Below are 16593 nucleotides of genomic sequence, written 5' to 3' on the forward strand. Positions count from 1 at the left end.
ATAGCTCATAAAATCGTCTGCTACAATGTCCTACCTGTCAATGACTACTTCAGCTTCAACCACAACAATACACGAGCACACAATAAATACAAACTTAAAGTGAACCGCTCCAAACTTGATTGCCGAAAATATGACTTCAGTAACAGAGTGGTCAATGCCTGGAATGCACTACCTGACTCTTGGTGACGTTTCGACGAAGTCTCATTCGTCATCTTCAGGCTGGTGTTTTCGGCTTCGTGCTTCCAGGAGCAATGTGTGATCACAGCTGTTTCTTCCTTTTAACTGCCAGTGGGGGTGTGAACTGATTGGGTGGGAGCTTGGCTGTGTTCTGATTGGGTGGAGGTGTGTTCTGATTGGTTGGGGGCTTGGCTGTGCTCTGATTGGATGGGGGGTTGGCTGTGCTCTGATTGGATGGGGGTGTGTTCTGTTTGGGTGGGGGCATGGTTGTGCTCGGGTTAGTCTGAGTTGCAGGGGGATTTGAGCTGGTGAGCTGCGTTGCTCTTGTTTGGCTTCACGTTTGTGGTCATGCCACATCTTCAGTTTGCTTCATGTATGGATTGGAGGGATTTAAAGTGGCTAATGATGCAGCTGTGGTCTGTCTTCTGGTTTGTGGTCGTGCCTCATCGATGTGGGTTTGGGTTTGCTTTTTGTGTGGATGTGTGGTGGTGACATCCTGTGGGTTTTTGTGAGTGTGGGTCTGGTGTCATTCTTTGTGTTAGGGACTCGTTTATCAATAAGGGCGGGTTTCCAAATGGCTGGTAGGCAGGAGGTATCATCTCGTTTATTCATGCTGTGTGGGCATTTTTCTATCTCGATGGCTTCTCTGATTATTCTGTTGTTAGAGTGTTCAGTTTTGGCGATAGTTCTGGTCTTTTTAAAGTCAATATCATGTCCTGGGCTTTAAGGTGTTGGACCAGGGAAGAAGTTGGTTCCTCTTTTCTGACTGAGTTCTTGTGTTCTTCAATGCGTGCACTTATTATTCTGTTGGTTTGTCTGATGTATGTGGTGGGGTAGGTGGTCCATGGGATTTCATATACTCCTTGATTTTCTAACTCAATTTTGTCTTTGGGGTTTCTTAGGATGGTGGATATTTTTTGGTTTGTGCAGAATGCTGTCTTGATGTTGTGTTTGTGGAGGATCTTGCTGATTCTGTCTGTGGTACCTTTTATGTATGGGAGGAGGGCTTTGCTGTTTTCTTGTTCTCTGTCTTGGATTTTAGTGGGGGTTTCTTTTTGGATTAGGTTGGTAATCTTATTTCTTTGGAATCCGTTGGATGTTAGTACGTTAGTGAGAGTGTGTAGTTCGGTTTTTAGGTGTTGTTCGTCAGCTAAGCATTTTGTTCTGGAGATTAGTGTCTTGGCTACAGAGTTGATCTGTGCTGGCGTGAGAGTGCTCAAATCCCCCTGCAACTCAGACTAACCTGAGCACAACCAAGCCCCCACCCAAACAGAACACACCCCCATCCAATCAGAGCACAGCCAAATCCCATCCAATCAGAGCACAGCCAAGCTCCCACCCAATCAGTTCACACCCCCACTGGCAGTTAAAAGGAAGAAACAGCTGCAATCACACATTGCCCCTAGAAGCACAAAGCTGTGGGATTATTTTTTTTCTTTGCTTGTTAGATTACTATAACTGTCTACTTGCCAGAGGACTGGTGGTATTTGTGTGATGACATGATCTCATGTGCAACATTGTTTTGGTGCCATCATCAAATGACACTGGGATGCACTTCAAGGTCTTTTATGCAAAAAACAAAACAAACAGCCCTCCGCCCAGTGATGAAATACTTTATCCAAGTGCAATAGAAAAAATGAATGCAGATTCTCCTCTCCGTATGCATATTCTCACAGGCAGCTTTCATCATAAAGATAAAGGTAAAAGTTCCCCTCACACATATATGCTAGTCATTTCTGACTCTGGGGGGGCGGTGCTTATCTCTGTTCCAAAGCCGAAGAGCCAGCGCTGTCCAAAGACATCTCCATGGTCATGTGGCCTGCATGACTAAATGCCAAAGGCGCACACAATGCTGTTACCGTCCCACCAAAGGTGGTCCCTATTTTTCTACTTGCATTTTTTTGCATGCTTTCAAACTGCTAGGTTGGCAGAAGCTGGGACAAGTAACGGGAGCTCACCCCATTACACAGCACTAAGGTTTTGAACCCCTGAACTGCTAACCTTTCGATCGACAAGCTCAATGTCTAATCCACTAAGAAACCATGTCCCTTTCATCATACTGAGGCACAAAAAAGTAATCTAGTCGCAACACAAATATATAAAATTATATTGATTCATGTTGGTCTAGCTATTCTTTTCTCTTTATTTTGGACTCATTAATCCACTACAACATGATTAATGGCTTACTTAAAGGGTAATTTAATTTCTAGTATAGTGTGGAGGAAAGGTTATTTCTAGTTTTGCTTCAGCACCATGAATACTAACTTCAGAAACAAGGGACCTTTTGTTATAATCCATACTCTCTGATTGGGGAATAAAACTCTAATACCAAGTGAACTAGGTGGGGGAAGATTTACAGCAGATATGTGATATGTAGATGCCTCAGAGTTACGGTCTCGAGGCAAAAGGTCTCAGCCTTCTGAGGCACACTAGATCAAGAAAAAGACGTGAGGAGAAATACTAGAACTCTATTTTAGTAGTAATAATAGAAAGACTGACAGTGATTCTCCTCCCTTCCCTCTTATAAAAAAAAAGTTGGGGGAGGCAGGACCATCTTGAGTTACTTTCTTACATCATCTAGGCTAAGTGTCAGGTCCACTGTCATGTCCTGCCATTCTGTTGGAATGGAGGGGAAGGAAGGTTTGCTGGCATTTTTCACATGCTTTTGCTATAACTGCTTGGAAATCTTTGGAGACAGATTAGATCCCCTCCTAGCCGGTCCCAGCCTGGTTCCAAGGCCATCATCATCATCATCATCATCATCATCATCATCATCATCATATTTATTTATTTATTTATTTATTTATTTATTTATTTATTTATTTATTTAATTTATATACCGCCCTACTCCCGAAGGACTCAGGGCGGTGAACAGCCAAACAGTAAAAATACATAAATACAAAAATTTAAAAACAAAGTAACATCAAATTAAACAAATTTGGCCCAAAACATATTAAAACCCCAATCATTTAAAAAACCAATTTAAAATTTGCATAATTAAAAAGAGGGAAAAGATTAGCCCAGGCCCACCTGGTGGAATAAAAAGGTCTTAAGAGCGTGGCGGAAGGTGCGCAGATCCGGGATCCTCCATATCTCCGGGGGGAGCTCATTCCAGATAGTAGGTGCCCCCACAGAGAAGGCTCTCCCCCTAGGGGCTGCCAGTCGACATTGTTTGGTTGACGGCACTTGGAGGAGCCCCTCTCTATGAGAGCGTACCGGCCGGTGGGAGGCTATTGGTGGTAGTAGGCAGTCCAGTAAATAACCAGATCCTAAGCCATGGAGCACTCTAAAGGTGGTAACCAAAACCTTGAAGCACACCCAGAAGACCACCGGGAGCCAGTGCAGCTCATGCAGGAGAGGTGTTACATGGGAACGCCATGTTGCTCCCATTACCACCCACACGGCCACACTCTGCGCCAGCTGGAGCCTCCGGGTGCCCTAAGAGTGAACTGTTATCTGCCTTGTACCTCGGCATTCTGAAAACAATCTTGCAGCATCACATTGGGTGCCGGTGAACTGGTGAGGGGGGTTGGGTTTTGGGGAAACTGAAGAATTGCTTTGTGCTTTGCGCAGGACCTTCATATTCCACCTGACTTACTGCAACCACTTACTCTCAGTAAAAGTTCTTTTGATTCAACTTAATGGAGTCAAGAGTTTTGCTTTCTTAAGGGACCAGCTTAGGAAAGGGCAGGTCCTTACACTAAGTTTATAATTTCTTAATGGCTATTCCTGTACTCCTCAACAATAATTATGTTTTCTTCAATATCCAAATGGGTTCTCCTGGAAATGGTAACTAGATGTACTAAAATTTTAAAAGCAAAAATATCATATATCTTTGAGTATCTATCCAAGCAGTGGTGAAAATTTTATTTCCTACGTAAAGGTAAAAGTAAAGGTTTCCCCTGTCCAGTAGTGTATGACTCTAGGGGGCTGTGGTCTTCTCCATTTCTTGGCCAAGGGAGTCAGCATTATCTGAAAACATTCCCTTGGTCATGTGGCCAGCATGACTATACACTGAGGTGCAAAGAATACTGTTAACTTCTCACCAAAGTGGTACCTATTTATCTACTCGCATTTGCATGCTTTCAAACTGCTAGGTGGGCAGAAGCTGAGGCAAGTAATGGGAGCTCATCCCATTGTGTGGCACTCCGATACCAAATCCAGGCTATCAGCTTTCCAGCTGACAAGCTTAGTGTCTTTAACTGCAGAGTCATCACATCCCCTATTTTCTACATAGTTACCCAGTAAATATTAGGCCAATCACATATTTTCAGCATAATCTATCCAATAGTGTTTTTTAGAAGAATAAGATTGGGGGAGATGGTGGCCAATACAATAACTCAGCTGACTTGAACCAAGATTGGCAGAATTATTTTGATTGGCACTGTGACACGAATTGACTTAATTCACATTTCTTGAAATATTGTATAAAATAACAGTCAACGGTTACATTTTAAAAGACTAGACTAGACTAGACTAGACTACTTTTATTTGGCTAAATGTTTTTAGACACACAAGGAATTTGTCTCTGGTACAGAAATTCTCAGAGTACATGCAAAGCAACAAGGGAATCATCATCATCATCATACAAATAAGAAGGGGTAATAAAGAACATGAGAAGGATAATAATAATAATGCTACAGCCATACAACATAGGTAAATAAGCATAGACATTAGATAGTACTGTATAATTTAGATGTTCAGTAGAGTGATGGCATGAAGGAAAAAACTGCCTCCATATCTAGTTGTTTTACATACTGTTTCCAGCACATAAAATACATATTTTACCAAAATATTACACAAAAATACATAGATTGAAACAGAGGTGCAAAGGCTGAGGTTCTACTAGGCCTTCATGTGCCCTATGAAAATTTGGGGGTATGGCATTAAAAAGTTATCATCAAGTAGTTTCTCTTAATGTGATGGAAGGGGAAAAGCATAGAATATATTTTCAGAGAATAAACATGTTTAAATGTAAATGAATTCCAGTCGGACTTAGTCCTTGACCTGGAGCCATCTACAAACATTTCTGATTAGCAATTATCATAATAAATGAATGAATGAACCAAATACCGGAAAGCAGGTTCAGCTGGAACTTTTCTGAGCCACACATTTTCGTCAGCATGATTATTCTCTTCCTATTCTTCCTAGAGAATAATCAATATTGCTTGGTTTCTCTCCATGCCTGACTTGTGCTTTGCTTTTCAAGGCCTAATTCCTGCTTTGTTCTTTGAACTTGATTTATTCTCTTGAGACCTGACTTCATCCCTCAACTCTGATCTTATGTTGAAGCTTCTTGTTTCTCAGTTCCTAGTTCATTTCTATTACTGCCCAGAATTCAGCCCTCACACTGGCTTATCTCCAGAAACAATAGACATACTAAGAATTCAATGACTAGCTTACTAAACATTTATTTCGTCCAATACTCCAAAAATATATTGTCACACAAGTATCCCTGCATTGTTCTATCTAGTTTGTAAGCAACCTTGAACACTCTCCAGAAAAGAAAAATAATCATTTTTGAAAAGAAGTAATAAGTGCATTGTTATTTTGTTCTTGCATTGAGCATCTTCTTCAAACAATTTTATATGAGAGCACATTGCTATTTTGCTTTTGGAAGAGTTTGATTTTCAAGTACAAATTCATTCTAAAACTCTTTATGAAACTGCAATTTTTCTATCTAATAGACAACTGTGGCTATTCACATTTGTCCTTTCTGGTATTTGACTCATTCATTCATTCATTCATTATGATGATTATTAGTCAGAAATATAGTGAACATTGATTTTTATTTAATCTATAAGCAATCTAATTTAGATTATGGTTACCATCCTTTGATGACTACAACAGTTCTTAGCATAACACTTGACTAGTGTCCATTCTGGATAATATCTAACAGAACAATCTGCATATATAATTCTTCAGTCCTAGCATGAGGTAGGAGTAGGACAATACATTATTGGCAGGGAATCCTGATGATGTGATTATGGAATTTATGAAGAACATAGACAAATTATGGCATTGATGATTATGGCATTTATGAAGGACATTGACAGATTTGACAGTTAGATAATGGCATCTAAAATAAATAAATGAATGAATGAATGAATGAAAGAAAGAAAGAAAGAAAGAAAGAAAGAAAGAAAAAGAAAAGAAAGAAAGAAAAGAAAGAGAAAGAAAGAAAGCTAGCTAGCAAGCAGCAGAGGACAATTAACAAGATGATGATGATGATGATGATGATGATGATGATGATGATGATGATGATTTATTGAATTTGTATACCGCCCTACTCCCGAAAGACTCAGGGCGGTGAACAGCCAAATAAAATACATATAATACAAATGTTTAAAAAACCATTAAAATACAATTAAATAATTGGCCCGGAAAACAAAATTTTAAAACACCCCAAATTCATAAGACAAATTTAAAATTTAAAAATTTTAAAAGTTTTAAAAAAATTAAGGGAAGGATAGGCGTATGAGAACCAGTTGGAAATTCTGGGCATTTTTAGCTTCTAAAAAGAAAGAAAAAGATTGTAGAATGACATGATAGCCATCTTATAAAAAGCTATCATGTAGCACATGGGACAGAATTTTCCATACCTGTTACAGAAGACCAGACAAGAATAAACTGTAATTAAATTAAAAAGAAATAGAATTTGGACATTGCAAATGTAAAGGTAAGAGCTCTTTGACAAAGGTATAAACTGTTCTAAAAGAGTGAATGCTTCTCTTCCTGGATGTATTTAAACAGAGGCTGAACGGCTATATGTTGGAAATGCTAGAGTAGAGGATTCCCACAATGAGCAGGGACTGGACTAGATGATCTCTAACTTTCTAAAAAATCCTTACATTTATAATTCTATGAATATTTCAGCCACTATTACTATCCATGTTGCATGGCTGTAATCACTCCACTTATTTGGCTGGATGAAATCTTCCCAACAGAAAACTTGTGAAAGGTTATTCAAGTAAAAAATAATAATAATATCCTGTGGTTAGGACAAGTGAGGTTGGAGAAATACTCTGTAAATTGTGTCCGTTGCTATTGCCTTAGTTTTATCCTGCCCACTTCCACACATAGCACTTTGAGACACATTGCTAGTAATGAAACAACTTGCCTGCAGAATTTGTGAATGCTCCAACACTGGAAGTTTTTAAGAAGAGATTAGACAACCATTTGTCTGAAATGGTATAGAATTTCTTGAACAGTGGGACAGCAGGTTTCCTGAGCTGGGGGTTTTCTGAGCAGGGAGGTGGACTAGAAGACATCAAAGGTCCCTTCCAACTCAGTTATTCTGTTAATAGGCAAACTGATCTGGATTTTTTCTAACTATTATCATCTGCAGAAATCAGTTGTAGAGTATATTTGTAGTTCATATATATTCTGTACCTCTGATGAACTCTGATGAAACTTCCTAACATCATCTGCTAAAAATCAAACAGAATCTCAAGATTGCAGCAGTGTTTTCTCAGCACTCTCAGCTACATATCTCTGTGTAAACCCTTTATTTGTTAGCTTAGTATAGCATTGGCTGGATAACTGGCTGGATAATCTTACCTGAAAGATGTATTCATATAAAGCTGGTAGATAGGAAATTAAAATTGCCATTCTGTTGTGTTACACTCAGGTTTTCTCCAGAATTTGTCTCTTGAAGTAAAACAAAATTTGTTTTTAAATTGAGCGATGACAAGGGTAACAGGACCAAATCTGCATTGGGCAAAAGAAATAGGAGCCTGGATAGCTCTGCAGACTAAAGCACTGTAATTTAACACCAGCTGTCTGCAATTAAAGTAAGTTCGAATCTTGCCAGGCTCAAGGTTGACTCAGTCTTCCATCCTTTCTAAGGTAGGTAAATTGAGGACCCAGTTTGTGGGGGCAATAAGCTGACTTTGTATAAAATATGAAGGCTATTGCTTAACACACTGTAAGCCGCCCTGAGTCTCCGGAAAAGGGCGGCATACAAATCAAATTAAAAAAAAATACAATAGTTTCCTCTGACTATTTCATTTGAATCCCATTCATATATGGTGTAATTCTTTCTGAGTGTTCCATGTTTTCCAAGCTGTTTCCCTTGTTCTCTTGTTGGCTCCATCCTTCTGAGGTAGCTATCCCAGCAGCGGTACTTGTTCCATGTTACTAGCGTGAGTTCTCTTTTATCACTAAATTATCTCTTTTAATGCATTACATCAATGCCACTGGGAATCCAACCAACAGACAGTGTGAAAGAGGAATATGTGCAACACAAACTAACTTTCATCTTCTTGCCAACTTCTCTGGCTTTAATGAAGGAAGTTGTTACATATGGCTGCCTTCTAATTAAAAATGGGTAGATGTGGAGTAGGATCAAAGCTTTCAATGGGCTGGAAACGTTTCTCCATTTTTTTTAATGTAAACAAATATTTATTGATATTTCACATATATTCCAATACAGCTCAAGAAACCACCCCCCCCAGCTCTTTATATGATAAATAATATAGAAAAATATTAAAATGCCAATGGTATGATTAAAAAACTAATAAAATAGCAATCCCCAGAACATCCAACCAAAGACACAACAAAACCAAGTAAATCACATTAAAAAAAATGAAGTAAAAAGGAATACAAGAATACGAGTCCATGCATTCAATCCCAGGATCTGTATCATAGCAAGTCTGGAGAAAATCAGGCAAGATAAGTTTGTCAGGACATGAACTTTACAAGTTGGAGTTGACTTTACTTGATTCTCTTCCATTAATTTTTCTACTGAATTACCTATCACTAATTCTCCTTTGTTCCTGAGTTTTTCTTAAAAATGACCAGATGGCTGCAATCCAGAGGGCAAGTTTGGTCTAGTAGTGAAGGCATCAGGCTAGAAAGTGGGAGACATCCGTTCAAATTCTGTCTTAGTCATGAATGACAACTGGGTGACTTTGGGCTAGTCACTGTCTACTATCCACCTGATAAGGTTGTTTTAAGGAAAATAGAAGAAGAAAAGTGTGTTGGATATGTTTGCTGCCTTAAGTTATCTATAAAATAATAAAAGTGGGATACAAATAAATAAATAAAATCAGAATGGAGGGCTAAGAATCCATTTGTGCACCTCTTATTTGTTAAATTAATATTAAGCTTTCCCATCAGAAACTCAGGGTGACATATGTAGTCTTCCCACTTCTATTATCCTAATAACAACTTTGTGAGGTAAGTTGGATTCAATTATAGTGATTAGCCCAAAATCACACAAGGATCTTTAATAATTCTTGGTTAGACTTGCTTCATTCTTGCTGTCCAAATCTTAGTCCAGTTTATTATATCAACCTAGTTAACTGCATTGCACAAATATCTTTAGGCTTCTACTACATCAGATATATGGATAATATTTATAGTGAGATAAGTTTTTATCTATTTGTTTCTTTATTTCTTTAATTTTTATCCTACTTTTCTAAGTAAATAAATAAATATTCAGGAGATTCTGGAAGAGAGAATCTCTTACAAAACCATTTTGTAAGTTTAGTTTGTAGAGAAACATCTTGACTAAGAGGTACTTATTTAGTCAATTTATATGGCTGCCTATCTCTCTCCATTTTCTTAGTTCATTAAATTGAATATGCTTAGTCATAAAAACCACAATTTTTCAAGTTACTATAAGGTGGCAGCAGGAAATATGTTTTATATGAGATGATCTACATTTCACTCTAAGCCTAACCAGCTAGAAAATAGAAAATAATTTAACTCAACAAATGTTCAGACAATTTACTTTTATAGATATGTAATCACTAATCATGAAATTTATTTTAAATTTATTTTATTTTAAAAATGACCTGCACAAGTTTAGTTATTAATTATTCTAAGATTATGTGTAAAATGAGCCTTCCTACTGTGAAGCGTAAATACTTATAACTCCTCCCATAAAGGCATATGTATATGTAGGGTACTAGATTTATCGTTATCAGCAAAAGCTTGAATTTCATATTACTTTCTAACTCATAGCAACTAAAATATTAAAAGAGGAAATATGAACCAACTAAGTCAAAAGCTGATGATGTATATTCAAATATGTCTAAGAAAAGAAAAACAAAATATGCTATTAATATTGGGCTTCCTTCACAGTGTGCAATCATTTTGTATCAGGAGTTAAAGGAAATACAATCCTATCAATAAATAATAGATTATAACCAGGGATTAGGGATTATTAACATTACTAAGAGCATTTAATATATCCATGTGTGATTGAAAAGAGCTGAAACGTATTACCTTCAGATACTGGTATTATATTGGAATCAAAATTTAACTATAATTAAACCATTTCAATCACACACACACACAAACAAGAATTCTCTTCTAATGAGCTAAAAATAATCCAAATATTCTAAAATTCGAAGGTCGACAATTAAATTGCAGCAGGCTATTTAATATTCATATGCCACCTATTTCACTCTACAAAATATACAAAATAACTCTGGACAGCTTACAATTAACATCATAAAGGTTAAAATATTTAAATATTAACAAGATTAAGTATAAAATTGGAAAACCCAATGCAAGAAGGGTTCAATCAACCAGCCACCCTATCTGGACTCCAAGTGTCCCTATCTGGACTCCAAGCCAATCAACAGAAAAAAAAAGGATTAATGTCTTCTGGAAGGCCAAAAGCAGACTTCACCTCTGGTGGCAAGATGTTTTAAAGAGATTATGAGAATAACTGTTGAATAAAATCTCATAATCAGCATTTTTTTAGGTAAGTAATAGATTCCATGTCCATTCCTTCATGACAAAGCCTTCACTTGATTTCTCTTCTCCAAACAAGGACATTCTTGGTCAGATTTTCTAACCTGAGAACTATGTCAACTTCGGTCTGACCTAAGTTTAGGTCTGACCTAAAATTATCTGCCACAATGTCCTACCTGTCAATGACTACTTCAGCTTCAACCACAACAATACACGAGCAGACAATAGATACAAACTCAAGATAAACCACTCCAAACTCGATTGCAGAAAATATGACTTCAGTAACAGAGTGGTCAATGCCTGGAATGCAGTACCTGACTGTGGTTTCTTCCCCAAGCCCCCCAAATTTTAACCTTAGACTGTCTACTGTTGACCTCACTCCATTCCTAAGAGATCTGTAAGGGCGTGCATAAGTGCACCAGCGTGCCTATCGTCCCTGTCCTAATATTCCTTTTTACTCTTACTCTCTTCATGTATTCAAATTATGTTTATACTTTTACCTGTGATTTTATATATGCTTGACAAATAAATAAATAAATAAAAATAAAATATAAATAAATAAAAATAAAAATACCCACAACTAGCATAACTTGCAGGAATTCTGGTAATTATAGACCCTTTCTTGCATGCGACATGTCAATCCACCGACTAGATATTCTTTAGGAAAGAAATTCAAACAATTCACAGAACATCTGTGCATAATGTATCCACCAATAAATAAGGACTGAATATAATTTCTAAAATCAAGTTTCAAGATTCTGTAACCAAGCCCCTAGCATTAAACGTTAAGTGTCTTTGCGACTCTTGCTTCTTTGGTTTTATTTATCTATTTATGCATTATATTCATATGTCATTGATCTTGTGGTTTGAGGTAACGCTAGGTGCTTGAGCCTTAAAACAGCATTTGTTATTATGCAATTTTGCTATGGTTGGGAGTTTGATAGCATCCACTTTCATTCAATAATTTGGCTTTCTAATTGAGTTTGGAAAGTACAAGGATTTAAGCGTTTCAATCAAAGTATATTAGAATCAAATCTACATTTTTAAAGACCTGGTCATACGCTATTCTATCCATTTAGAAACATTCTCTAATTGTGCAACTGAGTTCTTAAATTGGATTCCAAAGGAAAGACAATTGTTTTTTGTGTGTAAGGATATCCATGTACAGTCCTGATTTCCAGCACCGCATTCCAGTGCAGATAGTGCTTGACTTACAACTATTCCTTTAATAACAGTTCGAACTTAAAATGACACCGAAAAAATGACTTACAATTGGTTCTTGCACTTATGAGCGTCACAGCATCCCCACAGCCCCATGATCAAAATTCGGGGACTTGACAACCAGCATGCATTTCCAACAGCATCCTGGGGTCATGTCACAGCCGTTTGTGACTTTCCTAGCCAGCTTTTCATAAGCAAAGTCAACAAGAGAATCTGGATTTGTTTAACAACCACGTGTCTCACTTAACAACCACAATGATTTGCTTAATAACCATGACAAAAAAAGTTATAAAATTGGGTGTGACTCACTTAATAACACCAATGGGAATACCAGTTTATTTTATTGGTTCAATTTATATGCCGCCCTTTTCCAGAGACTCAGGGTGGCTTACAATACGTTAAACAATAGCCTTCATACTTTTGTATATACCTGCTTAGTAGGGCTTTCGGCCCCCCATAAGCAGTGTTCTTTTTTATACAAAGTCAGCTTATTGCACCCACTATCCAGGTCCTCATTTTACCTACCTCGAAAGGATGGAAGGCTGAGTCAACCTTGAGCCTGGTGAGATTTGAACTTGCAATAATTGCAAACAGCTGGTGTTACTTAACAGTGCTTTAGTCTGCTGCGCCACCAAGGCTCAGTTCCAATTATGGTTGTAAAATGAGTACTACCAATGGACAGTTATAACTCTTTTTTTTTTACTAGACTGTTTTATTTTCTCCCTTTTATCATGTTTTATGATGGTACGCAGAAGTGAAGAACTTTTGCAAACATAGCAAGTTGATAGTTCCACTGTCTCCTGATCCTTTAATGAATGAATCAGGAATCAATGAACAGATAATTTATTTTTTCCCAACTGTACTCCTTTATAGAAAGATATTACATATAAAAATCTGCTTCAGCAAACTAAGGACTTTTTGAAGTCTCGTCCCCGCTCTGAATAGTGTTCCACTCCTCATGCCATCTGAATGATACATTAAAAATACTTAAAAGATAGATACCACACACACACACACACACACACACACACACACACAAATTGCAATGAGTGAGGTAGAGGGTTGGGTTAGAAGACCTTCAAGGTCCCTTCCAATCAGGGGTGAAATCCAGCAGGTTCTGACAGGTTCTGGAGAACTGGTAGCAGAAATTTTGAGCAGTTCGGAGAACTAGTAGTGGAAATTTTGAGTAGTTTGGCAAACACCACCTCTGGCTGGCCCCAAAATGGGGTGGGGATGGAAATTTTGCAATATCCTTCCCCCAGGAGTGGGGAGGAATGGGGATTTTGCAGTATCCTTCCCCTGGTGTGGGGTGGGAATGGAGATTTTGCATTATCCTTCCCCTGCCACACCCACCAAGCCATGCCCACAGAACCAGTAGTAAAAAAAAATGGATTTCACCACTGCTTCCAATTCTGTTATTCTGTTATTCAAAACATTAAGGTGCGGGACTACTGTATTCAAATAAAATCCCCAAATATTTCCCTCTGATACATTTTATGCTATTTGAACATGAAGTACGGAACATATCAAGATATATAGGTGCACACATTCCTAATTCATGGCTCAACTATTCAGTGCTGCTTTCTATAATTACAAGTTTTCCAAACTTTTAATCACAACCCTTAGTAATTACAAGTGGTACACAATGCAAAGGAAAGGACACTTAAGGCAAATAGATGTATTCCTAGGAAAAATCTAACACGAAATCTAAAACTATGTCTACATTATTTTCTTCTGAATTAAAAGAGAAAGAAAGAAAACACATAGACATCTACACACATTAACCCAGAGGAAACTTCCTTCACACAATTCATTGGAGTCAACTGAAAACAATGTTGTTTCTTTGCTGATGTTGGAACCTTTGAAGAAAGGATTCCATCTTCTTAATCTTTTTTATTGCATGCAACAAATAAAGGCACTCTCAAGTTCTGTGTTGCCCATTAGCTGAATGAATATACACATATACCAACATACACACAACTATATGCACATAATAAAGACTGTTGCAAGGTATTAAGAAATACACTTGTGCCTGTGCCTGCTTTAAAACATTGTTTCTTGCAAGATTTTCTTACATGAACAGAGATTAAATGCAAACACACAAGATACATGCATGCATAGAATGTAAAAGACAGCCTCAGCAATACTACAGTTGAAGCCTCATAGCAGGGAAGCCAGTGGGTTTATTTATTTATTTAAATCTCTCGTGCTAATGCAAATCACTGCAAAGGGAGGGGGAGAGAGAGAGAGACAGGGAGAGAGGGGGGAAGAAAGAAAGAAAGAAAGAAAGAGAAAGAAAGAAAGAAAGAAAGAGAAAGAAAGAAAGGGAGAGAGAAAGAGAGAGAGAGAGAAAGAGAGAGAGAAAGCAGTCCTCCCTCCAGCATTATTCATCTTGCAAGAGGCAGCCCAATCTTGTACTTACATATCTTAATGTCTCAGAACCGTCCCAGTTTTCTGACAAAATGTTACTCGCACTCTGAAAGCTACCCAGCTCAGCTAGGCAAAAACCAAATCTAGGCAGGCAGCTGGGAGATAATGGAACTCTTTCCCCAGCTGGGAATAGAAGCCTTTTATCTGCTGAGCATTGAGTCTCTTCAGTGGGATTAGCCGTGAAATGTATGGCTTTTCCACCACGTCCCCGGCACGCTTCGAATACCCAGACCCAAAAGAAGCCGCCGACCCCAGAGACCAGCAGTTAAAGCCTGCATAGAGATATCCAGACATCCTGTGCCTTTTGCATTGTATTTCTTTATGCAGGGAAAAAGAAGAGACACGCACGCACAGACATGCCAGCAATGTAAGAAAAAGAATGCATAAAGCTCCCTGCTGTACCTTGAGCACGATAGATCAAACGCTCGTTCTATTTTCCTTCTTATACAGCTGTCAGCTCCTACCAGGTATTCAAGGTTACTCGTCTTCTTGAAATCCAGGTCACTAATCAGCGTAACTAAATTAATATCAGGAATGATAAGGGTTTTCTTCCTACAAATGACATGGTTTGCTCTATATGGTTAGGTTTGTCAAGAACACCCTGCAGTCTCGTTAAATATTAAAGTCAGCCTATGAGTTAAGTTTTCCACATTGTGGAATTGGCAAGTCTGATCCGAAAAAAAATTAGCCCACCAAAATGCCATCTATTTTCTATACATTATCAGGAATGACGTCCCACATACATCCCATAGGCTTAAAACAAAACAAAACAGAGAAATCCTGCCATTTGATACCTGCTGGCACATTTTAAGCTTGGAGAAGTGCCAAACTAATAAAACTTTGTCAAGTGTAAAATTGTAACCCATGTTACAGGCCTACTCTGATAAACTTCACTCATTCATTCGTTCATTTATTCATTTCCCAAGACTTATATAGAGCTCTGGTTGAAAATGTCTTTGAGCATTTATGTCAGCTTCCATCAGAACACCTATGGGTACCTGCCAAAATTTACTGCCTCTGCTTTAATCTTCATGCATTGTTGGAAAAAAAAATTGTCAGAAAATTCTTGATTTATTTACTCCTAAAGCCTACAAGACCTGTAACTTCTTGACAGTGCATAACTAATATTTTGCCTTCTTCGGTATGAAGTTTTACAATAAGGATTAATAGAGCGATACTAATGGTGATTTTCTGACAAGCAAAGTCAATGGGGAAGCCAGATTCACTTAACAACCATGTTACTAATTTAACAACTGCAGTGATTCACTTAAGAAACTTGGCAAGAAAAGTCATAAATTGGGGCAAAACTCAGTTAAGAAAATTTCTTACTTAGCAACATAAATTTTGGGATCAATTGTGGTCATAAATTGAGGACTACCTGTATATGCCTATATATAACAGCAACTTATTTCTGACCATAGTTATATATTTAAATACAGAAAATAATACCCAGTACAAATCATACCATGTCTAACTCTGAGGTTTGATAGCAACAGCCCTTAGACTTATATAGTGCTTAATAATGTTTTATACTGTAGCACTCTCTGGGCGATTTACAATGTCAGCATATTGCCCCCAATAATCTGGATCCTCATTTTACTGACCTCGGAAGGACGGAAGGCTGAGTGAACCTTGAGCCTGTCAGGATCGAATGCCAGGCTGTGGGCAGAGTTAGCCTGCAATACTGCATTCTAACCACTGTGCCACCATGACTCAGTCTAATTAGCCAGTGAAAGCGGCTCCGAAAAATAATCCAACCTATCTGACTATTCCACAACAGTTTTTACTGCCACTTGTATTTCAGCTGCTCTCACTTAAAGCTGCAATTACTTATATGTCCTTTGGTGCTTTGGCAACTTTCTCCAGTAAGCAGAAACACTTTTAATGAAAGGAAGATAGGACTCCTCATTTTACTGGCCTCAGAAGAATTGAACGCTGAGTCAACCTTGAGCCTGTCAGGATTGAATTCTAGGCTTTGAGCAGAGCTAGCTTGCAATACTGCAGTCTAACCACTGCACCACTATATTTTTACTACAATCATATATTACAAAAAATCAT

The 16593-nt window shown here is 37.9% G+C and overlaps 1 protein-coding gene across 11 annotated transcripts in view; it reads right to left on the minus strand.

Moving 5' to 3' along the window:
• Window positions 1–16008, minus strand: part of CNTN6 (contactin 6) — a 229013-nt gene extending 213005 nt beyond the window's left edge. For 3 of the 11 annotated variants that reach the window (XM_034440538.3, XM_060684313.2, XM_034440533.3), the window contains exon 1: window positions 14528–14897. The gene's annotated coding sequence lies outside the window, so the exon portion shown is untranslated. Of the gene's footprint in view, window positions 1–14527; window positions 14902–14937 lie in introns of those variants that run through there. The other 8 variants (XR_004595209.3, XM_034440535.3, XM_034440534.3 and 5 more) reach the window with 8 other exon arrangements.
• Between the last annotated feature and the right edge of the window lie 585 nt (window positions 16009–16593).

This window comes from Pantherophis guttatus, chromosome 2 (genome assembly GCF_059756535.1).
Source record: "Pantherophis guttatus breed Tessera chromosome 2, ASM5975653v1, whole genome shotgun sequence".
NCBI lineage: Eukaryota > Metazoa > Chordata > Lepidosauria > Squamata > Colubridae > Pantherophis > Pantherophis guttatus.